The sequence below is a fragment of the Bos grunniens genome, chromosome 20 (assembly GCF_055505025.1).
Source record: "Bos grunniens cultivar Pamir isolate PY7600 chromosome 20, Bosgru_T2T1.0, whole genome shotgun sequence".
Lineage (NCBI taxonomy): Eukaryota > Metazoa > Chordata > Mammalia > Artiodactyla > Bovidae > Bos > Bos grunniens.
Window position 1 is genome coordinate 45,316,771 of NC_141184.1, and position 18,903 is coordinate 45,335,673.

General features: G+C 37.2%; 1 long non-coding RNA gene across 1 annotated transcript in view; it reads right to left on the minus strand.

Moving 5' to 3' along the window:
• Positions 1-1,268: 1,268 nt before the first annotated feature.
• LOC147350330 (uncharacterized) overlaps positions 1,269-18,903 on the minus strand; it is a 94,170-nt gene continuing 76,535 nt past the window's right edge. The window contains exon 3 of the long non-coding RNA XR_015148714.1: positions 1,269-1,682. This is a non-coding gene — a long non-coding RNA (uncharacterized LOC147350330). The remainder of the gene's footprint in view (positions 1,683-18,903) is intronic.

Consider the following 18,903-nt stretch of genomic DNA (forward strand, 5'->3'; position numbering starts at 1 on the left):
GAGGCTTTTGAGTTCTTCTTCACTTTCTGCCATGAGGGTGGTGTCATCCGCATATGTGAGGTTATTGATATTTCTCCCAGCAATTTTGATTCCAGCTTGTGTTTCTTCCAGTCCAGCGTTTCTCATGATGTACTCTGCGTAGAAGTTAAATAAACAGGGTGACAATATACAGCCTTGACGAACTCCTTTTCCTATTTGGAACCAGTCTGTTGTTCCATGTCCAGTTCTAACTGTTTCTTCCTGACCTGCATACAGATTTCTCAAGAGGCAGGTCAGGTGGTCTGGTATTCCCATCTCTTTCAGAATTTCCCACAGTTTATTGTGATCCACACAGTACTCGTCTCACACGCTAGTAAAGTAATCTCAAAATTCTCCAAGCCAGGCTTCAGCAATACGTGAACCGTGAACTTCCTGATGTTCAAGCTGGTTTTAGAAAAGGCAGAGGAACCAGAGATCAAATTGCCAACATCCGCTGGATCATGGAAAAAGCAAGTGAGTTCCAGAAAAGCATCTATTTCTGCTTTATTGACTACGCCAAAGCCTTTGACTGTGTGGATCACAATAAACTGTGGAAAATTCTGAAAGAGATGGGAATACCAGAACACCTGATCTGCCTCTTGAGAAATTTGTATGCAGGTCAGGAAGCAACAGTTAGAACTGGACATGGAACAACAGACTGGTTCCAAATAGGAAAAGGAGTTCGTCAAGGCTGTATATTGTCACCCTGTTTATCTAACTTCTATGCAGAGTACATCATGAGAAACGCTGGACTGGAAGAAACACAAACTGGAATCAAGATTGCTGGGAGAAATATCAATAACCTCAGATATGCAGATGACACCACCCTTATGGCAGAAAGTGAAGAGGAACTCAAAAGCCTCTTGATGAAAGTGAAAGAGGAGAGTGAAAAAGTTGGCTTAAAGCTCAACATTCAGAAAACGAAGATCATGGCATCTGGTCCCATCACTTCATGGGAAATAGATGGGGAAACAGTGGAAACAGTGTCAGACTTTATTTTTCTGGGCTCCAAAATCACTACAGATGGCGACTGCAGCCATGAAATCTGATCTGATCTAATCTGATCTGACACAGTAAAAGGCTTTGTCATAGTCAATAAAGCAGAAATAGATATTTTTCTGGAACTCTCTTGCTTTTTCCATGATCCAGCGGATGTTGGCAATTTGATCTCTGGTTCCTCTGCCTTTTCTAAAACCAGCTTGAACATCAGGAAGTTCACGGTTCACATATTGCTGAAGCCTGGCTTGGAGAATTTTGAGCATTACTTTACTAGCGTGTGACATGAGTGCAATTGTGTGGTAGTCTGAGCATTCTTTGGCATTGCCTTTCTTTGGGATTGGAATGAAAACTGACCTTTTCCAGTCCTGTGGCCACTGCTGAGTTTTCCAAATTTGCTGGCATATTGAGTGCAGTACTTTCACAGCATCATCTTTCAGGATTTGAAATAGCTCAACTGGAATTCCATCACCTCCACTGCTTTGTTCATAGTGATGCTTTCTAAGGCCCACTTGACTTCACATTCCAGGATGTCTGGCTCTAGGTCAGTGATCACACCATCGTGATTATCTGGGTGTTGAAGATCTTTTTTGTACAGTTCTTCTGTGTATTCTTGCCATCTCTTCTTATAAGGCTTTCCAATACAATTTTCCCATTAAGTATTATTGCTAAAAGAAGAACAAAAGAAAAGAAAAACATTAATTTTCATATATTTCTATTTAAATTTCCTAAGCTGATTATAAATGTATGAGTGGTTAGATAGAATATACCTAGATATACTTTATAGATAGAATCATAGGTGACCAAGGTTTCTTGGTTTGTTGTGAAAAAATGGAAGCATTATCAAAGAAATTAACTATCTTAACAATTTCAAAATTTTTTGTATCCATATAATTGATTTTGACACTTGTCTACACTGATAATAAAAAAGGCTATCAGTATAAACTAAAAGACCATGTTCTTCATTACTTCTACAAGGACTAGAATTGTCACAAATCCTCAAATTATTTAAATAATCTTGATACTCTTTCAGTAACATATCCTGTTAAACCATGGGTAAAATTATTCAAGCTTCTAACTTGGCAGCATTACAAGACAAATCCATCCTATAGTCATTCATTTTGAATATTTTACACAATAGCACAAAATGCATAACTTTTGCCAACTTACTGTATATTTTACAATACCAATATTTTTAGATTATGTCAGTTTGTTCAAGATAGAGATAATTTAAATTAAACAACAATAATATTATTATTACTAATAGTTCTCATCCCATGTACCAAGGTAGCAGCTAACCCAAAATTTAAATAACACAGTTTGAGGGGAGAAAAATTTATTTATCCCAAAATCAAATTATGTATTTTATGTTTCAGAATTCCATCAGTTCTGTACTAAATCATATTGTTTGACATGTTGGAGGATTTTCAATATTTTGGGATGGAATATATAGCTTATACACATAAATGACAATATGGAATAAGCAATACTTATTAAGTGTACCTACTCAGGTAGTATACTATACTGAACTTTGGCCTTGAGAAATGAAAGGTATAGTCATCTCAAGTAGCTTGGTTTGTTTAAGGGGAATCAGAAAACAGTACTAAAAAATCCTGCAGTAAGTATTATGATAAAGATGTGCTCCAGAAGCTACAAGAACTCTAGACTGAAAGAACAGGAAACTTCCTGAAAGATATGATACCAGAGCTGAATGTTAGACAGTAATAATAATAACAATAACAATGCTACCAAAATACACTGACTGCTTATTATACAAAGCAATTTATTTATACTTTCTCATGCTATCCTTACATACTCTCATCATCTTCACATTTATGTAAAGATAAATGTAGTGAGATACACTATTATTCTCACTTTATAAATGAAAATTAATAAACTGGGCTCAGTCATACAACTGGTCAGTGGCAGCACTGAAGGAGTAACTCAGGTCTTGCTGACTGTTATCTTTAATCTCCTTAAGGATCAGTATGATTAAAACACAGAGTGGAAGAGCATGGAGTATGGGGGAACTTCAACTAGCTTAGAACGAGTGGACTCTTGGATAGATGAGGGAATAGGATAGAGAAATGAGGACAGAGGGCCGGGGTAGTTGCAAGAGAACATGGTCAGGAAACTGAATTCCATCTCACCAGCTATGAAGAACCAGGGAAGATATTAATTCATGGAACAATCATTCAGTCAAAAAGGAATACTCAAGGAACAAAGGCTCTAACTTGATCAGATGTTTGGATTGGGGGCGGGGGCTGGGAAGCAGTGGCGTCATTCAGAGATAGGAAGTACAATAGAAAAAAAAAAGGGGAGGGGAAGCAAAGACCTGTGATTTTTGGAAATAGTTTGCCACTTATTTAGGTGGAGGTAGATATGGGGCTCACTTGTCTGTGTTGACATAATGTATGTGCTGAGAGTGTATTAAGAATAAATGTTTAAAAAAGGAAATGATGGGACCATTTTAACAAACATGACAAACTTTTGGATTTTAAATCTTCTCAAAAAAAGAGCAGAAAACATTTTGAAGGTTTAAGATTACATATTCCGGGAGACAATACCTGTGGGCTTCCCTAGTGGCTCAGATGGTGAAGAATCAGCCTGCAATGCGGGAGACCTGGGTTCGATCCTTAGGTCAGGAAGATCCCCTGGAGAAGAGAATGGCTATCCACTCCAGTATTCCTGCCTGGAAAATGCCATGGACAGAGGAGCCTGGCAGACTATATAGTCCATGAGATCGCAAAGAGTTGGACACAACAGAGTGACTATAGCATCTATACACACCTGTAGGAAAGGAATCAAGAGAGTGATTTGACAGATCAACCCTCTATTTGGAGTTCCTTTATTAACTTCAGGATTCCCTGGTGGCTCAGACGGTAAAGCGTCTGTCCGCAATGCGGGAGACCGGGGTTCGATCCCCGGGTCAGGAAGGTTTCCCTAGAGAAGGAAATGGCAGCCCACTCCAGTATTCTTGCCTAGAAAATCCCGTGGACGGAGGAGCCTGGTGGGCTACAGTCCATGGGGTCACAAAGAGTCCGACACAACTGAGCGACTTCACTTTCACTTTATTAACCTAACAATTCTGTCACATTGATTACTTTCTATGTTATTCTAAGCTATAGACTCAGAAGTACATTATATAGATGAGCAAAAACAAGCAAAGTAGGAAATTAGTTGAAACTCTGTAGAGTTCTAATTAGTACATTTTATTTCTTTTATTAATAGTATACTTTGCATATTATTGACATATTAAATTGAGCATTTTTCTACATTTTTCTATAAACTCTATTTCCAGTTTTATATGTGTGTGTATACATATACACATATATCAGCAAATACTTTATTGTTTTTAAGTCCAGAAACTGGTTTATGACTTTACAGAAGCTGTGTGGCTTGGGTACTAAGAGGCAACTCAGTTGATACTTGACAAGAGTGTTTTGTGGGCTGTCTTCAAAAAGGTGACAGCACTTTAAAACACTCAATTAACCTTTTGGAGAAGGCAACCCACTCCAGTATTCTTGCCTAGAGGATCCCATGGACAGAGGAACCTGGTGGGCCACCGTCTATGGGGTCTCACAGAGTCAGACACAACTGAAGCGACTTAGCAGCAGCAATTAACCTTTAATGTGAAATAATTCACCTGGCTGCTGCTGCTGCTGCTAAGTCGCTTCAGTCGTGTCCGACTCTGTGCGACCCCATAGACGGCAGCCCACCAGGTTCCACCATCCCTGGGATTCTCCAGGCAAGAACACTGGAGTGGGTTGCCATTGCCTTCTCCAATGTATGAAAGTGAAAAGTGAAAGTGAAGTCGCTCAGTCGTGCCTGACTCTTAGTGACCCCATGGACTGCAGCCTACCAGGCTCCTCCGTCCATGGGATTTTCTAGGCAAGAGGACTGGAGTGGGGTGCCATTGCCTTCTCCGAATTCACCTGGAGAGTTTGTTAAAATGTTTCCTTATTCAGTAATCTGAGATGGGACCTGAGAATCCTCTTTACTATCACAATCCTGGGTATTGCCATAGCTGTTGATCTGTTGCTCCTTCAATAGAAAGTTTTTGAGAAAAAAAATCAACATATATCAAACTGAGCACAATATAATCTGAAATCAGTATTAACAGAATGAACAAAATACTGTGAAAGCCCTGAACTGAAGGTCTAGACTCATGCTTTGAAATAGGAGTTTTGCACTTTTGCAGAAACCAGTGAATGGCTATGGACAGACTGTCCCAAAATCTTCTGAATACATTTCAAATCTTCAGCAAGAGGAATCTTCTTAAAGATTATTCTTGGGGTTCCCTGATGCTCCAGTGGTTAAGAATCTGTCCTGCAATGCAGGGGACACCAGTTCAATCCCTGGTCCGAGAAGACCCCCCATTCTGTAGGGCATCTAATAACTTTGTAGGGCATCTGTGCCACAACTAATAAGCCTGTGCTCTAGAGCCTGGGAGCTGCAACTACTGAAACCCATGCACCTAGATCCTGTGCTCTGCAACAGAAGCCACCTCAGTGAGAAACCCTCGCACCACACCTAGAGATTAGCCCCTGCTCTCTGCAACTAGAGAAAGCCTGCGTGCAGCAACAAAAACCCAGCACAGCCAAAGAAAAAAAAAGATTCCTCTTTAAGAATCGGAATTTTAGTAACTATATCCTTAAAAGTAGTGATTTTACAATGTGCTGCAAAAGGAAGTAACAGTTAAGAAACGAAAACCCCAACTAAGTAAATTATTTTGATGCTAAATCACTAAAAACAATGGAGCTAAATTTAGAAATAAGTGGCAATCCAAGAAAGAATGACAGAGACTCTTGGAAGTTTATCTATCCAAGGAATATACCTTAATTCCAAATTGAGGACAAAAGGATTTTAGGACAAATCTAAAGACTGCCACATGGCCAAGATTTCATGTGTTTTTCCCCTGCAACAGACATGGAAAGAAACAAGGCAAGAGGGATATGCTGTGTTTTTAAAGGCCGGCTGCAGGGTAGAAGGAGGCCTGGTGTGAGGGCCTCTGAGGTCTTTGGACTGTGTTGGCTGGGGGATTGCAAGAAAACTAATTAAAGGTAATTAACCCAGCAGCAGCTTTCACATAAAGGATAATTCAAGCAAACTGGAAATAGCTGGAAGTGGAGCCAGCTTTGATAAGCTACGTGTAGGCTGTAACTGCTAGTGCAAAGTAGACATGAGACAAACTGAAGCAGCAACTGGCACTGGGTATGGCAGTGAAGCAGAGCTGAGGAATCACACTCCAAAACGTCATCTTTACTAACAGCCTTCTGATCAGATTCTCCATTTCCGTTCACTTAAAAATATACAATCACCATTCTTTAATCAGTCTTGGTACATATATAAAGTATAGACACACATGTATCCACGCATTTAGAAACAAGGAACACACACATGGTTTATTCTATTTTTATTTCTTCTAAATCACTCTTTTTTTTAAAAACTGCTACAGGGAGGGTCAGAAGCACAGATGCTGAGTCTGTTTAAAACGGCCTAGAAAGCAAAGCACATGCTTTAATCTGATGTCTAGGATGCATTTTAAAAAATTGGATTGAAAAGGATTAGATTAGATTAGACCTTCTGGATTTAAAAATGTTAAAGCTCCATTTATGCTTTAACATAATCTCTTTCTACTCTCTGGAGCCATCAAGCAGAATGCAGTCTTGGGTAGCTTTTTTTATTATTATTAAATTTTAGACTTTTTTTTTAACATTCCACTTTCATATTTGTAATAGAAAGAAATCCTTAGAGACTAAGCTAAAAATTCTGTTGACTTGCTGCTAAAGGGAAGAGTGGATATGTATTCCTTCTTTTTTTATGGTGACTTTTGTGTATTTGTACACACACGTGAATGTAAGTAGTTTTTACATCCAAATAACAGTGCACATTTTTGAACACTGTGCATTTTTTGAAGTTATAGTTGCTAGAACACAAATTCTTTATAAAGCTTAAATAAAAAATATTTATAAGACTTTGTACACTGTATCCCAATTTGACATACTCAACTCCAGTTTCTATAAGTAAAGATAAATAACTCTACATTTTCAAATTCCTGAGGTTCTGTAAATGGACTTGTTGCAGTTTTCATGAATCATAAAATAGAAAATATAATTATATTTGAAATTATGTAAAGTATTCTGAGGTGGCAATTTGAAAAATCTCCACATGAGCAATACAAAACTCATTTGGCAGATATATTTTTATTTCTTAATATTTAATTATTGCTTCTCTAAAACCCATACACAAGCTGAGACTGACTTGTAAGCATTTGTAAGTTTTCTTCCCACTGCACTTGTTTTATACATCTCACAATAACTGCAGTTACAAATGATCGATTATATTCATGTAGCTTCAAAGATGTAAGATTTATGGCTTATTCCAGGTAGAGAAGTGATATCATTTATCTAAGACTTAAACAACACTACTATCTAACAAAAAGCCCTGAGGACATTAACATACTACTTTTAAACTAAACAAATTATTTAAAGTAAATTTTTAAAATTGCAACATGATCAATCTTAGCAAAGGGAATATTATTCGTATTGTCCTCCATGTGAAGTTTGATAACCAGATGGTGTAGACACCACAGGGTGTCTTTATACCAAGACTCAAAGAAACTTTAAGTCAAAGACTTTATACCCACACTCAGAGAGCAGAAGCTTCTAGGACAGTATAATTGAGAAAAAAAAATGAATTTTTTTTTCTTTTAGGAGGTTCTAAAATACATTTGGTTTCACCTTTTGAGGTCTGCTTTTGAGATTTAATAAAAACTTTATTCTTTTGGAGGGAAAAGGAGAGTCATACTCAATATTTCCTTTTGCTCAATTTAAAAAGAATCCACTTGATTTTAAATGTTACAGTTTAATTTTTGTAACTGTGAGACAGAAGCTAGCACTTATCCTTCCTTTTCCATAACATGACATATCATGCCAAAGGGTAATGAAATAGTTAATAAGAAAGATCTTATTAACAAAAATATTCCAGCTAATAAATAGAGAAGAAATTATAGAATTAGTACACAGCCTTTAATGAAAATGTGTGGGGGAGGGGGAGGGGAGTGAGGCATGTAATGATCCCCAACGGCTGCTAGCATCACAAAATGAGAAATATCTAGTTATTGTGGTTCTCCTGATAAAATCCACAACACCACCAATGAAGATTTTTTACCTCTTAAAAACTCAAACCTGAATCTGATCAAGCACTAGCTACCAATTTACAGTTATGGAGCATGTTGAACAGAGCATGTTAAACAATACAGCTGGGTGGAGTCAGCAAAATTCAGACTCTAGGAAACTCCTTATGGCAAACAACCCAGTTTCTTCAACAAATAAACTGCATGGAAGAGATAAGGGTTGGGGAAAAGGGAAAAGGAAGCAGGACAGAAGGAAAGAGAAAGAATGAAAGGGAACAAATAGAAGAAACTTAAAAGCTGTAATGGTTTTCCCAGTTGGTGCTAGTGGTAAAGAACCTGCCTGTCAGTCCAGACCTAAAAGATGCCGTTTCAATCCCTGGGTCCGAAGATCCCCTGGAGAAGGTTATGGTAACCCACCCCAGTATTCTTGCCTGGAAAATCCCATGGACAGAGGAGCCTTGCATAGGAGTCCATAGGGTCACAAAGAGTCAGACACTAAGTGACTTAGCATGCATGTAAAAGCTATATTAAATAACTGCAAAATATGGACCTTATCTCCAACAAATACTCTGTAAAATTCTCAACCAAAGGTGACAATTGTCAAATTTTTGAAAGTCGAAAAAATTGTTCTATTCTGAGAGGTATTTATTCTTACAATGTCACAAGGCTGCAAGTAAGTGTTCAGAAGTCTTTTTGTCTCTAGAAAAACAGAAGTGGTGATGTGTTTAGTGAGGCTTTAAATCCAGTGATGTTTGACAGCCTTTGCCAAGTTTCAGAAGAGCCATACAACAGATCTTAGAAATAAGTCAGTATGTAACTGTCACTTTCACAAAACCAAGCCCTGACAACTAAGTTTGGGAAAACAAAAAGCATTATGCTAGGTATTAGTAATGTTTCATCTAGCAGCTATGTGTGACCATAAATGGGTTTCTTTCTTTCTGAATTAGCCAGTTAGCCTTTCATGTAGTAAACTTCATTATTTTACATTTATAAAAGAATGAAGACCTAATATTTAAAACAATAGCCAAATTCTAACTCTTGGCAAGGAAAAAAAATAGTAAGAATAAAGAAATATAATGAAAACTAAAATAGAAATCTAAACTGAAGATATATGAAAGTATCTATATAAATAATATGTATAAAGAATATAATAAAGAAGTATACTGTAAAAAGACAATAGAGTATTAAAATGATTACAATTTGTACAAGGTAAGAAAAACATTTACACCAAAAACAAAGGAGAGAAATCCCAGAGAAATGGGAAATGAAATCCTCCCACAATACATTATTTTAAAAGGTACTTATTTCATTTGCAACTTGTATTTATATTTTTAATGTAGAAAAAGACCAGCAAGCAACACATTAAACACATTAAAAGGTACTTATTTCTTTGTTATTCCTATTTAAAGAATAGCCCTACTTTTAACATATAGATTGAATATGAATTTATATCATTAAATTGTACTTTTTTCTTAGCTCAGTGATATACACTTTAAAAACATTTAGGTAAAAGAAAATGCAATCATTTTGTGTACTTTTGTATTTTATTCCTAAAAATGTTGATATCTAAGGCTTTTTAAAAGTACCCAAATCCTTAAAACCTCTGCTTCCAAAGAATGTTTCAAGAAGGTTTTTGAGTATCCAATTAGTTCTTGGTCATAGGGACTTACTGCTTTTTCCATTTGACTACAGTGAAATAGGCTGATGTAAATCTTCTATCCTAGGGATAGAACAGATTGTTATATAACTGATTTATGTAAGGATAACATTTTCTCTTCATCAGTATTAGAATGCATATAAATGCTGGGGATTTTTACCCTGAGATTATACCTACCTATGTAAATTAGGATGGCAAAGTCACTATGAAGAGCACTTTCAGATGCCCTGAATTGGAAAATGGTACCAACAGTGTGTTCTAGGTACCCCAAACTTTTAAAAAATCATTTTGATATTGTAAACATCACTATTTGTTGATAGACCTACTACCTAACTTTGTGAGCTCTAAATGCTAATAGTATTTTCTCATATTGGACTTATTTCTGGAAACTAAACTAGACCAACAAAATTGAGCATTACTTTCAGTATGAAATAGAGTATTGTATAATTAAGAGATAATTATTTCTTTGCAAAAATCCTTTTTCTCCCTTCATTCAAATACTAGCACAATTTCAACTGTTCTTTCTGCTGGATTTCCTTTGTATACTAGATGCAGGTATATGTTACAAAAAGAAACCCCCACCACCACTTCATCCCTTAATTTTCTTTACTGTTATTAAGTAAATTTCATGTCACTGTCCAAATTATTTATTTTCAGTCAATATACAGTATTTCATATTTTTTATTTTTTCACCCTATATTCACACAGACTACTTAATTATATTTTGCAATGGGAACATTTTTACTATGTTTATCATACTTTGTTTCTTTTCTTACTAAAAGATAATATAATAGTAATTATATATTTCTGAAAAGAAAAGTCCATAAGGATTTTCAACCTATATTTGAAATTTCTTGTAGAAAGCATATAGTTGCCTCCTGTTTTGTTTAGGCTTGTTTTTAATTCACTTTACCAATGTCTGACTTTAAATTGGTATATTTAGAACATGTGCAATTAATGTAATTATTGATTTGTTACGGTGTAAGTGTGCTGCTTTATTTATTTTATCCATTTATTTTCTTTATACTGCCTTTCTGTGGGTTTTTGAGCATTTCTTTGTATTTCATCTCAATTTTCTATCATGTTTCTGAGTGCATTTTTTTCAGATATTTTTTTAAGCAGTTGTGCTAGGTATGGTATTATATATACATAACACAGTTTATTTGTGCCAACATTCTATGATTTCAAGAAGCAAGAGGAGAAGGGGACGACAGAGGATGAGATGGCTGGATGGCATCACTGACTCGACGGACGTGAGTCTGAGTGAACTCCGGGAGTTGGTGATGGATAGGGAGGCCTGGCGTGCTGCGATTCATGGGGTCACAAAGAGTCGGACACGACTGAGCGACTGATCTGATCTGATAACTCCCTTTACTTTCCTTTACCTTCTCTTATTTATAATGTAATTGTCTTAAATATGCCTTCTTATAGAGAACCATATCACTCAGTGCTATAATTTTTGCTTCAACATAATCTAGAAAATTAAAGGGATAAAAGAAAGCCTTGTATTTACTCATGTTTTTGTTCTTACCATCTTTCTTTCTCACTTTATAATTTTTCAAGATTCCTCTCTTAAGTCAGGGTTTTAGGGTAGCAATAAATTCTCTTATTAGTTTTCCTTAATCTGAGAATGTCTTGATTTCCCCTTCATTTAAGTATATTTTCATTAGATACTGATTTCCAGTTTGATTGTTCTTTTATAACAGTATTGAATTTTGTGCCACTTCCTTCTGAGCCTCCTTTCTGATGAGAAATCCAGTCATTCAAATTGATTTTCCCTATAGGGGAAAAAAAAGGTTTCAAGCTTTTTTCTCTTATTTGACTATGCTGTGTCTTGGCATGGATTTATATGAGTTTATTTTGGTTCGACCACTTCTTGAATCTTCAGGTTTCTATTGCTTGCAATTTGGGGAAGTTTTCAGTTTTTGTGTTTTTTTTTTGAGTACTTTTTCATTCCCTCTTTTTTTCTCTTCTCTTTCCAGGACTCCAAACTTGAATGTGATCTTTGCTTAGAGCTTCACAGGATCCTGAGGCTCTATTTAATCTCTTTCCAGTCTATTTCCCATCTGTTGTTCACACTAAGTTCTACTGTTCTATCTTGAAGTTCCCTGACTCTTTTCTGTGTCCTTAGAATTATGCTGTTGAGCCTACCAATTATTATTACGATTATTTTGGTTATTTCGTTTTTCAGCTCTAAAATTTTCATTTGTTTCTTCTTTGGATCTATTTATTAATATTTAGCTGAGACTAAAATTTTTCATTTGTTTCAAACTTATTTATAAAGCATTCTCCTTGTCAGATAATTATAATAGCTACCTCATTTCAATTTTGGCATCTGTTGATTGTCTTCTCACATTCTAGTTGAAATTTTTCTGGCTGTTCACAGGACAAGTAATTTTCCATTGAAATCTGGGCATTTTGGTATATGAAACTCTGAATCTCATATCAGTACTCTGTTAGAGCAGATGCCTTTGACAACCTTCCTGGTGGGGGAATCCTATACTGCTTTGTTAATATCTGCTGAGATGGGAAGTTCCTGCTATTATTCCATGGATACTACCTTGTCTGAGAGGGGCAGGAGTGTCTCATTACTGCTCTGTGAGTTGCCTTCAATGACCCAGGGGAGTGTGGTCTCCTTACTGCTGGATTGCAGTGAGTCTTGACTCTTCACTGGGACTCCTCTGATATAACCCACCAGGAAGTCTGAATAATGCTTCATTACTACTGGTTGAGGTAAAAGCTCAAGCTACTCACCCGCTCTTCATTGACACCATAGACCTCCTTACCATCTGGCTAAGGTGCAAGTTCAGCTCCCTACTGGTCTCTTCTAACAGCACCTCATGGGGGGTTTAGGGCACTTCACTACAGACTGGCAAAACTGGAAGTCTAGGTTCACCATGTACAGGCCTTTGTTGTTGGAGGTAGGAGTGGCACTCCCTTGTTTTCTATGGTGTTTAGCTAAATTAGAGTGGTTATTATCTAAAAGTTTTCTATCTTGCCAGGTTGCCCCTTTCCCAATCCTTTTACTAGGGAGATCAGAACTATTTTTAATTTTTTTCCCTACTCTTGTTGGCATTTCTGGGTTTTCAGTTTCTCCCGCACCCAGTATAAAACCTCGACATTTAGGGGAATATAGGGAAAAGATGCCCACCGAAGTCACTGTTGTTTCATCGCTCACATTTTAAGATCCTTAGTCAATCTGCTTGCTTCTTTCCACTTTTCAGAATCTTCTATTAAGCTCTATTATAGTACTTTCATACCAAATTAAGGTGAAAGTGTTACTCTCTCAGTCATGTCTGACTCTTTCCTACCCCAGGGACTATAGCCTGCCAGGCTCCTCTCTGTCCAAGGAATTCTCCAGGCAAGAATACTGGAATGGGTAGCCCTCCCCTTCTCCAGGGAAGCTTCCCAACCCAGGGATCCAACCCAGGTCTCCTGCATTGCAGACAGATTCTTTACATTCTGAGCCACCCGGGAAGCCCGCCCAAGTGACCAACCAAACTGAACTTCCTAGAATAGTGTGTTTTGATTATTTTTTTATACGATTGATAAATAACCAGATGTTATGAAGGATTGTAACTCAGAATAGTGAAGTGCAAGCTTTTGAGACAAGGATCTCTGAGTTTGAATCATTGATCTGTATCTTAAAAGATGTATGGCATTCATAAAATTATTTAACACTCTGAAACTAATTTTTCACACCTACAGAACAGAAATAATAATAGCTGTTTAATTTGGTGGTTGTTCAATGCAACAATGCATTCAAGATAACAATATAAATGGACAGTGCCTGCTACAATAAATAAGAGCTATTATAATCGTGGTACATGTGTTTCTCTTTTTCTCTCTCTCTCTTTTTTTTTTTCCTCTCTTTTTTTTTTCTTTTTTTTTAAGGCATCCTGATAGAAAATGATAAATTACTCCTTCCCAGAGTACTAATTGGTACTTTGCTGCCTTGAGATGGTGAAGAGGAACAAAGTTTCTTTGGAAGTGTTTTCTTTTCCCTGATGCATCATAGGATCAGGTTATAGAAAGCATCTGAATTGTTTAACAACCAGGGGTTGCCACAGATGAGCACACTGCAAGCTCTGAAAACACATTTTAAAGTATCTTATATTTTGGCCCATGACTCACTCCTTGACATTAATTCTTCTCTATAAGGGATTAATGTACTCAAGAATCAATATGCTTTCAGACAGATCCTACATCAGTGAGTTTCTTTGCTGGTCAGTATTTTCATTATTAACAACTTATGTCAGCAATATTCCCTATTCGTCTAGTGGTATTTGAATTTATTCTCTCATTTTAGTCCTGATTGTTGAGCATTACTCTAAAGGTCTTTTATAACTTGATTTACCAAGAAAGCAGATTAGAAATCTATATGGAGACTCAGAGGCCTGCAAAGGGGAGCAATTAGGGAAAGTGTACTATTCAGCTTTCCTTTCCAAATACATAGGGTGAATATTTTAAGTTACTTTGTACTTCTTGAGGTTTCCATTTAAAAGACTATATTGTACAAATCCCCAAGTTATTCTAGTGACCTTTATTTTTAGTCCTTTTTTTTTTTTAACACAATAGACTTCTGTTATCCTTTTCCCACTTGGATCCCATGTTTCAAACTATGGCCTTATTATAGTATGTATTTATCTAATCATTTTTTAATTATATTTGTACTAATCCTATTTTGTATGGTTTGACACTGTGCTTATATAATGCTTAAGAATATATGTTCTGGCCCAGATCTGAATTTCTAAATGCCATTACCCACTAAAAGAAATCAGGATTCCTTGGAGAAGGGGCTGATTCTATGGCTAGGGAAAAGAAAGTCTGAGATGTGTCCAGAACATAATTTTGTTCCAGAAGGTAAAAAAGAGCTCAAGAAATTAGAGGGTCTTGTAAAAATGACAGTAGAGTCCACTTGAAAGTTTTCCCAGAGGCCAAATCTGGAACAACTAGAACAAGAAAATGACAAAATGAATTACAATATACTAATTTTTAAAAATCCACAAGTTTACACTGGGAGAATATACTTGTATATATATACCACAATATACTAATTTAAAAAGAATCCACAAGTTCACACTGGGAGAATATATTTGTGTGTGTGTGTGTATATATATATATATATATATGCATAACTACAAATATATATATATACATAAATGGGGAAATGAAGAAGCTCTTTGTTACGGTACACTGCTACCTAGTAAATATGGAATAAATGATATGTGTTATGGGCTCATTTGTGTCCTTCCCAAATTCGTATGTTATATTCCTAAAACCCAGCATCCCAGAACGTCACTCTATTTTGAGATAGAGTCTTTAAAGAGGCAATTAAATTTCAGTGGGTCTTTACAGTGGGCTTTAATCAAATATAACTGGTATCCTTATAAGAACAGATTAGGACACAGACAACCCAGACAGAGGGATGACCATGTGGTGATATGGATATGGTGGGAAGGTGGCCATCTGCAAATCAAGGATTGAGACCTCAGAAAAAACAAACCTACCTCCAGAACTGTGAGAAAATAGATTTGTTGTTTAGCCACCAAGCCTGTGGAATTTTGTTACCACAGTCCTAGGAAAAAAATACAATAGATTTTTAAAATTCCCATTCAGTTCAGTTCAGTCACTCAGTCGTGTGCGACTCTTTGGACTGCAGCATGCCAGGCCTCTCTGTCCATCGCCAACTTCTAGAGTTTACTCAAACTCATCTGTCCATTGAGTCAGTAATGCCATCCAACCATCTCATCCTCTGTCATCCCCTTCTCCTCCTACCTTCAATCTTTCCCAGCACCAGGGTCTTTTCCAATGAGTCAGTCCTTTGCATCAGGTGGCCAAAGTATTGATGTTTCAGCTTCAGCATCAGTCCCTCTAATGAATATTCAGGACTGATTTCCTTTAGGATTGACTGGCTGGATCTCCTTGCAGTCCAAGGGACTCTCAAGAGTCTTCTCCAACACCATAGTTTAAAAGCATCAATTCTTCAGTGCTCAGCTTTCTTTATAGTTCAACTCTCACATCCATACATGACTACTGGAAAAACCATAGCTTTGACTAGACAAACCTTTGTTGGCAAAGGATATTTCTGCTTTTTAATATTCTTTCTAGGTTGGTAATAACTTTTCTTCCAAGGACCAAGCGTCTTCTAATTTCATGGCTGCAGTCACCATCTGCAGTGATTTTGGAGCCCCCCAAAATAGTTTCTCACTATTTCCACTGTTTCCCCATCTATTTGCTATGAAGTAATGGGACTGGATGTGATGATCTTTGTTTTCTGAATGTTGAGTTTTAAGTCAACTTTTTCACTCTCCTCTTTCACTTTCATCAAGAGGCTCTTTAGTTCTTCTTTGCTTTCTGCCATAAGGGTGGTGTCATCTGCATATCCGAGGTTATTGATATTTCTCCTTGCAATCTTGACTCCAGCTTGTGCTTCATCCAGCCCAGCGTTTCTCATGAGGTACTCTGCACTTAAGTTAAATAAGTGGGGTGACAATATACAGCCTTGATGTACTCCTTTCCCTATTTGGAACCAGTCTGTTGTTCCATGTCCAGTTCTAACTGTTGCTTCCTGACCTGCATACAGATTTCTCAAGAGGCAGGTCAGGTGGTCTGGTATTCCCATCTCTTTAAGAATTTTCCAGAGTTTGTTGTGGTCCACACAGTCAAAGGCTTTGGCATAGTCAATAAATAAAAATAAAATAATAATAAAAAAAGTCGTTGGCATTGCCAAAAGAAAGCAGTTGTCAGAGAAAACACCTTCTTCCAACAACATGAGAGAAGACTCTACACATGGACATCACCAGTTGTTCAATACCAAAATCAGACTGATTATATTCTTTGCTGCCAAAGATGGAGAAGTTCTATACAGTCAGCAAAAACAAGACCGGGAGCTGACTGTGGCACAGACCATGAACTCCTTATTGCCAAATTCAGACTCAAATTGAAGAAAGTAGGGAAAACCGGTAGACCATTTGGGTATGACCTAAATCAAATCCCTTATGATTATACAGTGGAAGTGACAAACAGATTCAAGGGATTAGATCTGATAGGCAGAGTGCCTGAAGAATTACGGACAGAGATTCGTGACATTGTTCAGGAGACAGGGATCAAGACCATCCCCATGGAAAAGAATTGCAAAAAAGCAAAATGGCTGTCTGAGGAGGCCTTACAAATAGCTATGAAAAGAAGAGAAGTGAAAAGCAAAGGAGAAAAGGAAAGGTATAAGCATCTGAATGCAGAGTTCCAAAGAAGAGCAAGGAGAGATAAGAAAGCCTTCCTCAGCGATCAATGCAAAAAAATAGAGGAAAACAACTGAATGGGAAAGACTAGAGATCTCTTCAAGAAAATTAGAGATACCAAGGGAACATTTCATCCAAAGATGGGCTCGATAAAGGACAGAAATGGTATGGACATAACAGAAGCAGAAGATATTAAGAAGAGGTGGCAAGAATACACAGAACTATACAAAAAGATCTTCATAACCCAGATAATCACGATGGTGTGATCACTCACCTAGAGCCAGACATCCTGGAATGTGAAGTCAAGTGCGCCTTAGAAAGCATCACTATGAACAAAGCTAGTGGAGGTGATGGAATTCCAGTTGAGCTATTTCAAATCCTGAAAGATGATGCTGTGAAAGTGCTGCACTCAATATTCCAGCAAATTTGGAAAACTCAGCAGTGGCCACAGGACTGGAAAAGGTCAGTTTTCATTCCAATCCCACAGAAAGGCAATTGCAAAGAATGGTTAAACTACTGCACAATTGCACTCATGTCACATGCTAGTAAAGTAATGCTCAAAATTCTCCAAGCCAGGCTTCAACATTATGTGAACTGTGAACTTCCAGATGTTCAAGCTGGATTTTGAAAAGGTAGAGGAACCAGAGATCAAATTGCCAACATCCACTGGATCATCAAAAAAGCAAGAGAGTTCCAGAGAAACATCTACTTCTGCTTTATTAACTATGCCAAATCCTTTGACTGTGGGACTACAACAAATTTCCATTATATAATAATAATTCAGGCAAGAATTATCAGTGGACCCATTGGGTCAAAGTCCAATGGCTGCTGCTGCTGCTGCTAAGTCCCTTCAGTTGTGTCCGACTCTGTGCGACCCCATAGACGGCAGCCCACCAAGATCCCCCATCCCTGGGATTCTCCAGGCAAGAACACTGGAGTGGGTTGCCATTTCCTTCTCCAATGCGTGAAAGTGAAAAGTGAAAGTGAAGTTGCTCAGTCATGTCTGACTCTTAGCGAGCCCATGGACTGCAGCCTACCAGGCTCCTCCATCCATGGGATTTTCCAGGCAAGAGTACTAGAGTGGGGTGCCATTGCCTTCTCCAAAGTCCAATGGTGAACATGTCTAAATGTTATTATTGTATACCCTACATATTACTTATTAGTTCCAAAGGAAAAAAAAAAAACTTTATGCTAGAGAAACATGGCAGATACTTCAACCAAATGATGAATATTAACATCAGCAATAATAAGAGAAACTGAGTCCCAGTGCCTCCTGCTGTGATTCACTGAGAAGGATACAGTTGTTAGGCATTCAGTACTCTTAAAACCATATACTGTAACTTGAATTGAGTCATAAGGAAACAGTAGGTAAACCTAAACTGAGGAGTAGTATGCAAAATACTATTTAGTGTTCTCCAAAATGACAATGTCATAAGAGAATCTGCCTACCAATGTGGGAGACTCAGGTTCAATCCCTGGGTAGGGGAAGATCCTCTGGAGAAGGAAATGTCAACCTGCCCCAGTATTCTTGCCTGGGAAATCCCATAGATAGAGGAGCCTGGCAGGCTACAATCCATAAGCTATCAAAAAGATTCAGACACAACTTAGCAACTAAAAAACAACAGTAACAACAGTGTGCAAACTATTGTTCTGTGTTCTCCAAAATTACAATTTCCTAAGAGAAACAGAAAGCCTGAAATCTTCATGCAGATTAAAGGATTAATCTAGAACAGGAAAAAAATGTTTATGGATAACTGGTAAAAGTAGTAATTTGGACTACACATTAGATGTAATGTATCTGAAGTTTCTGAATTGATAACTATACAGTGATCATAAAAGAAAATGTTCTTCTT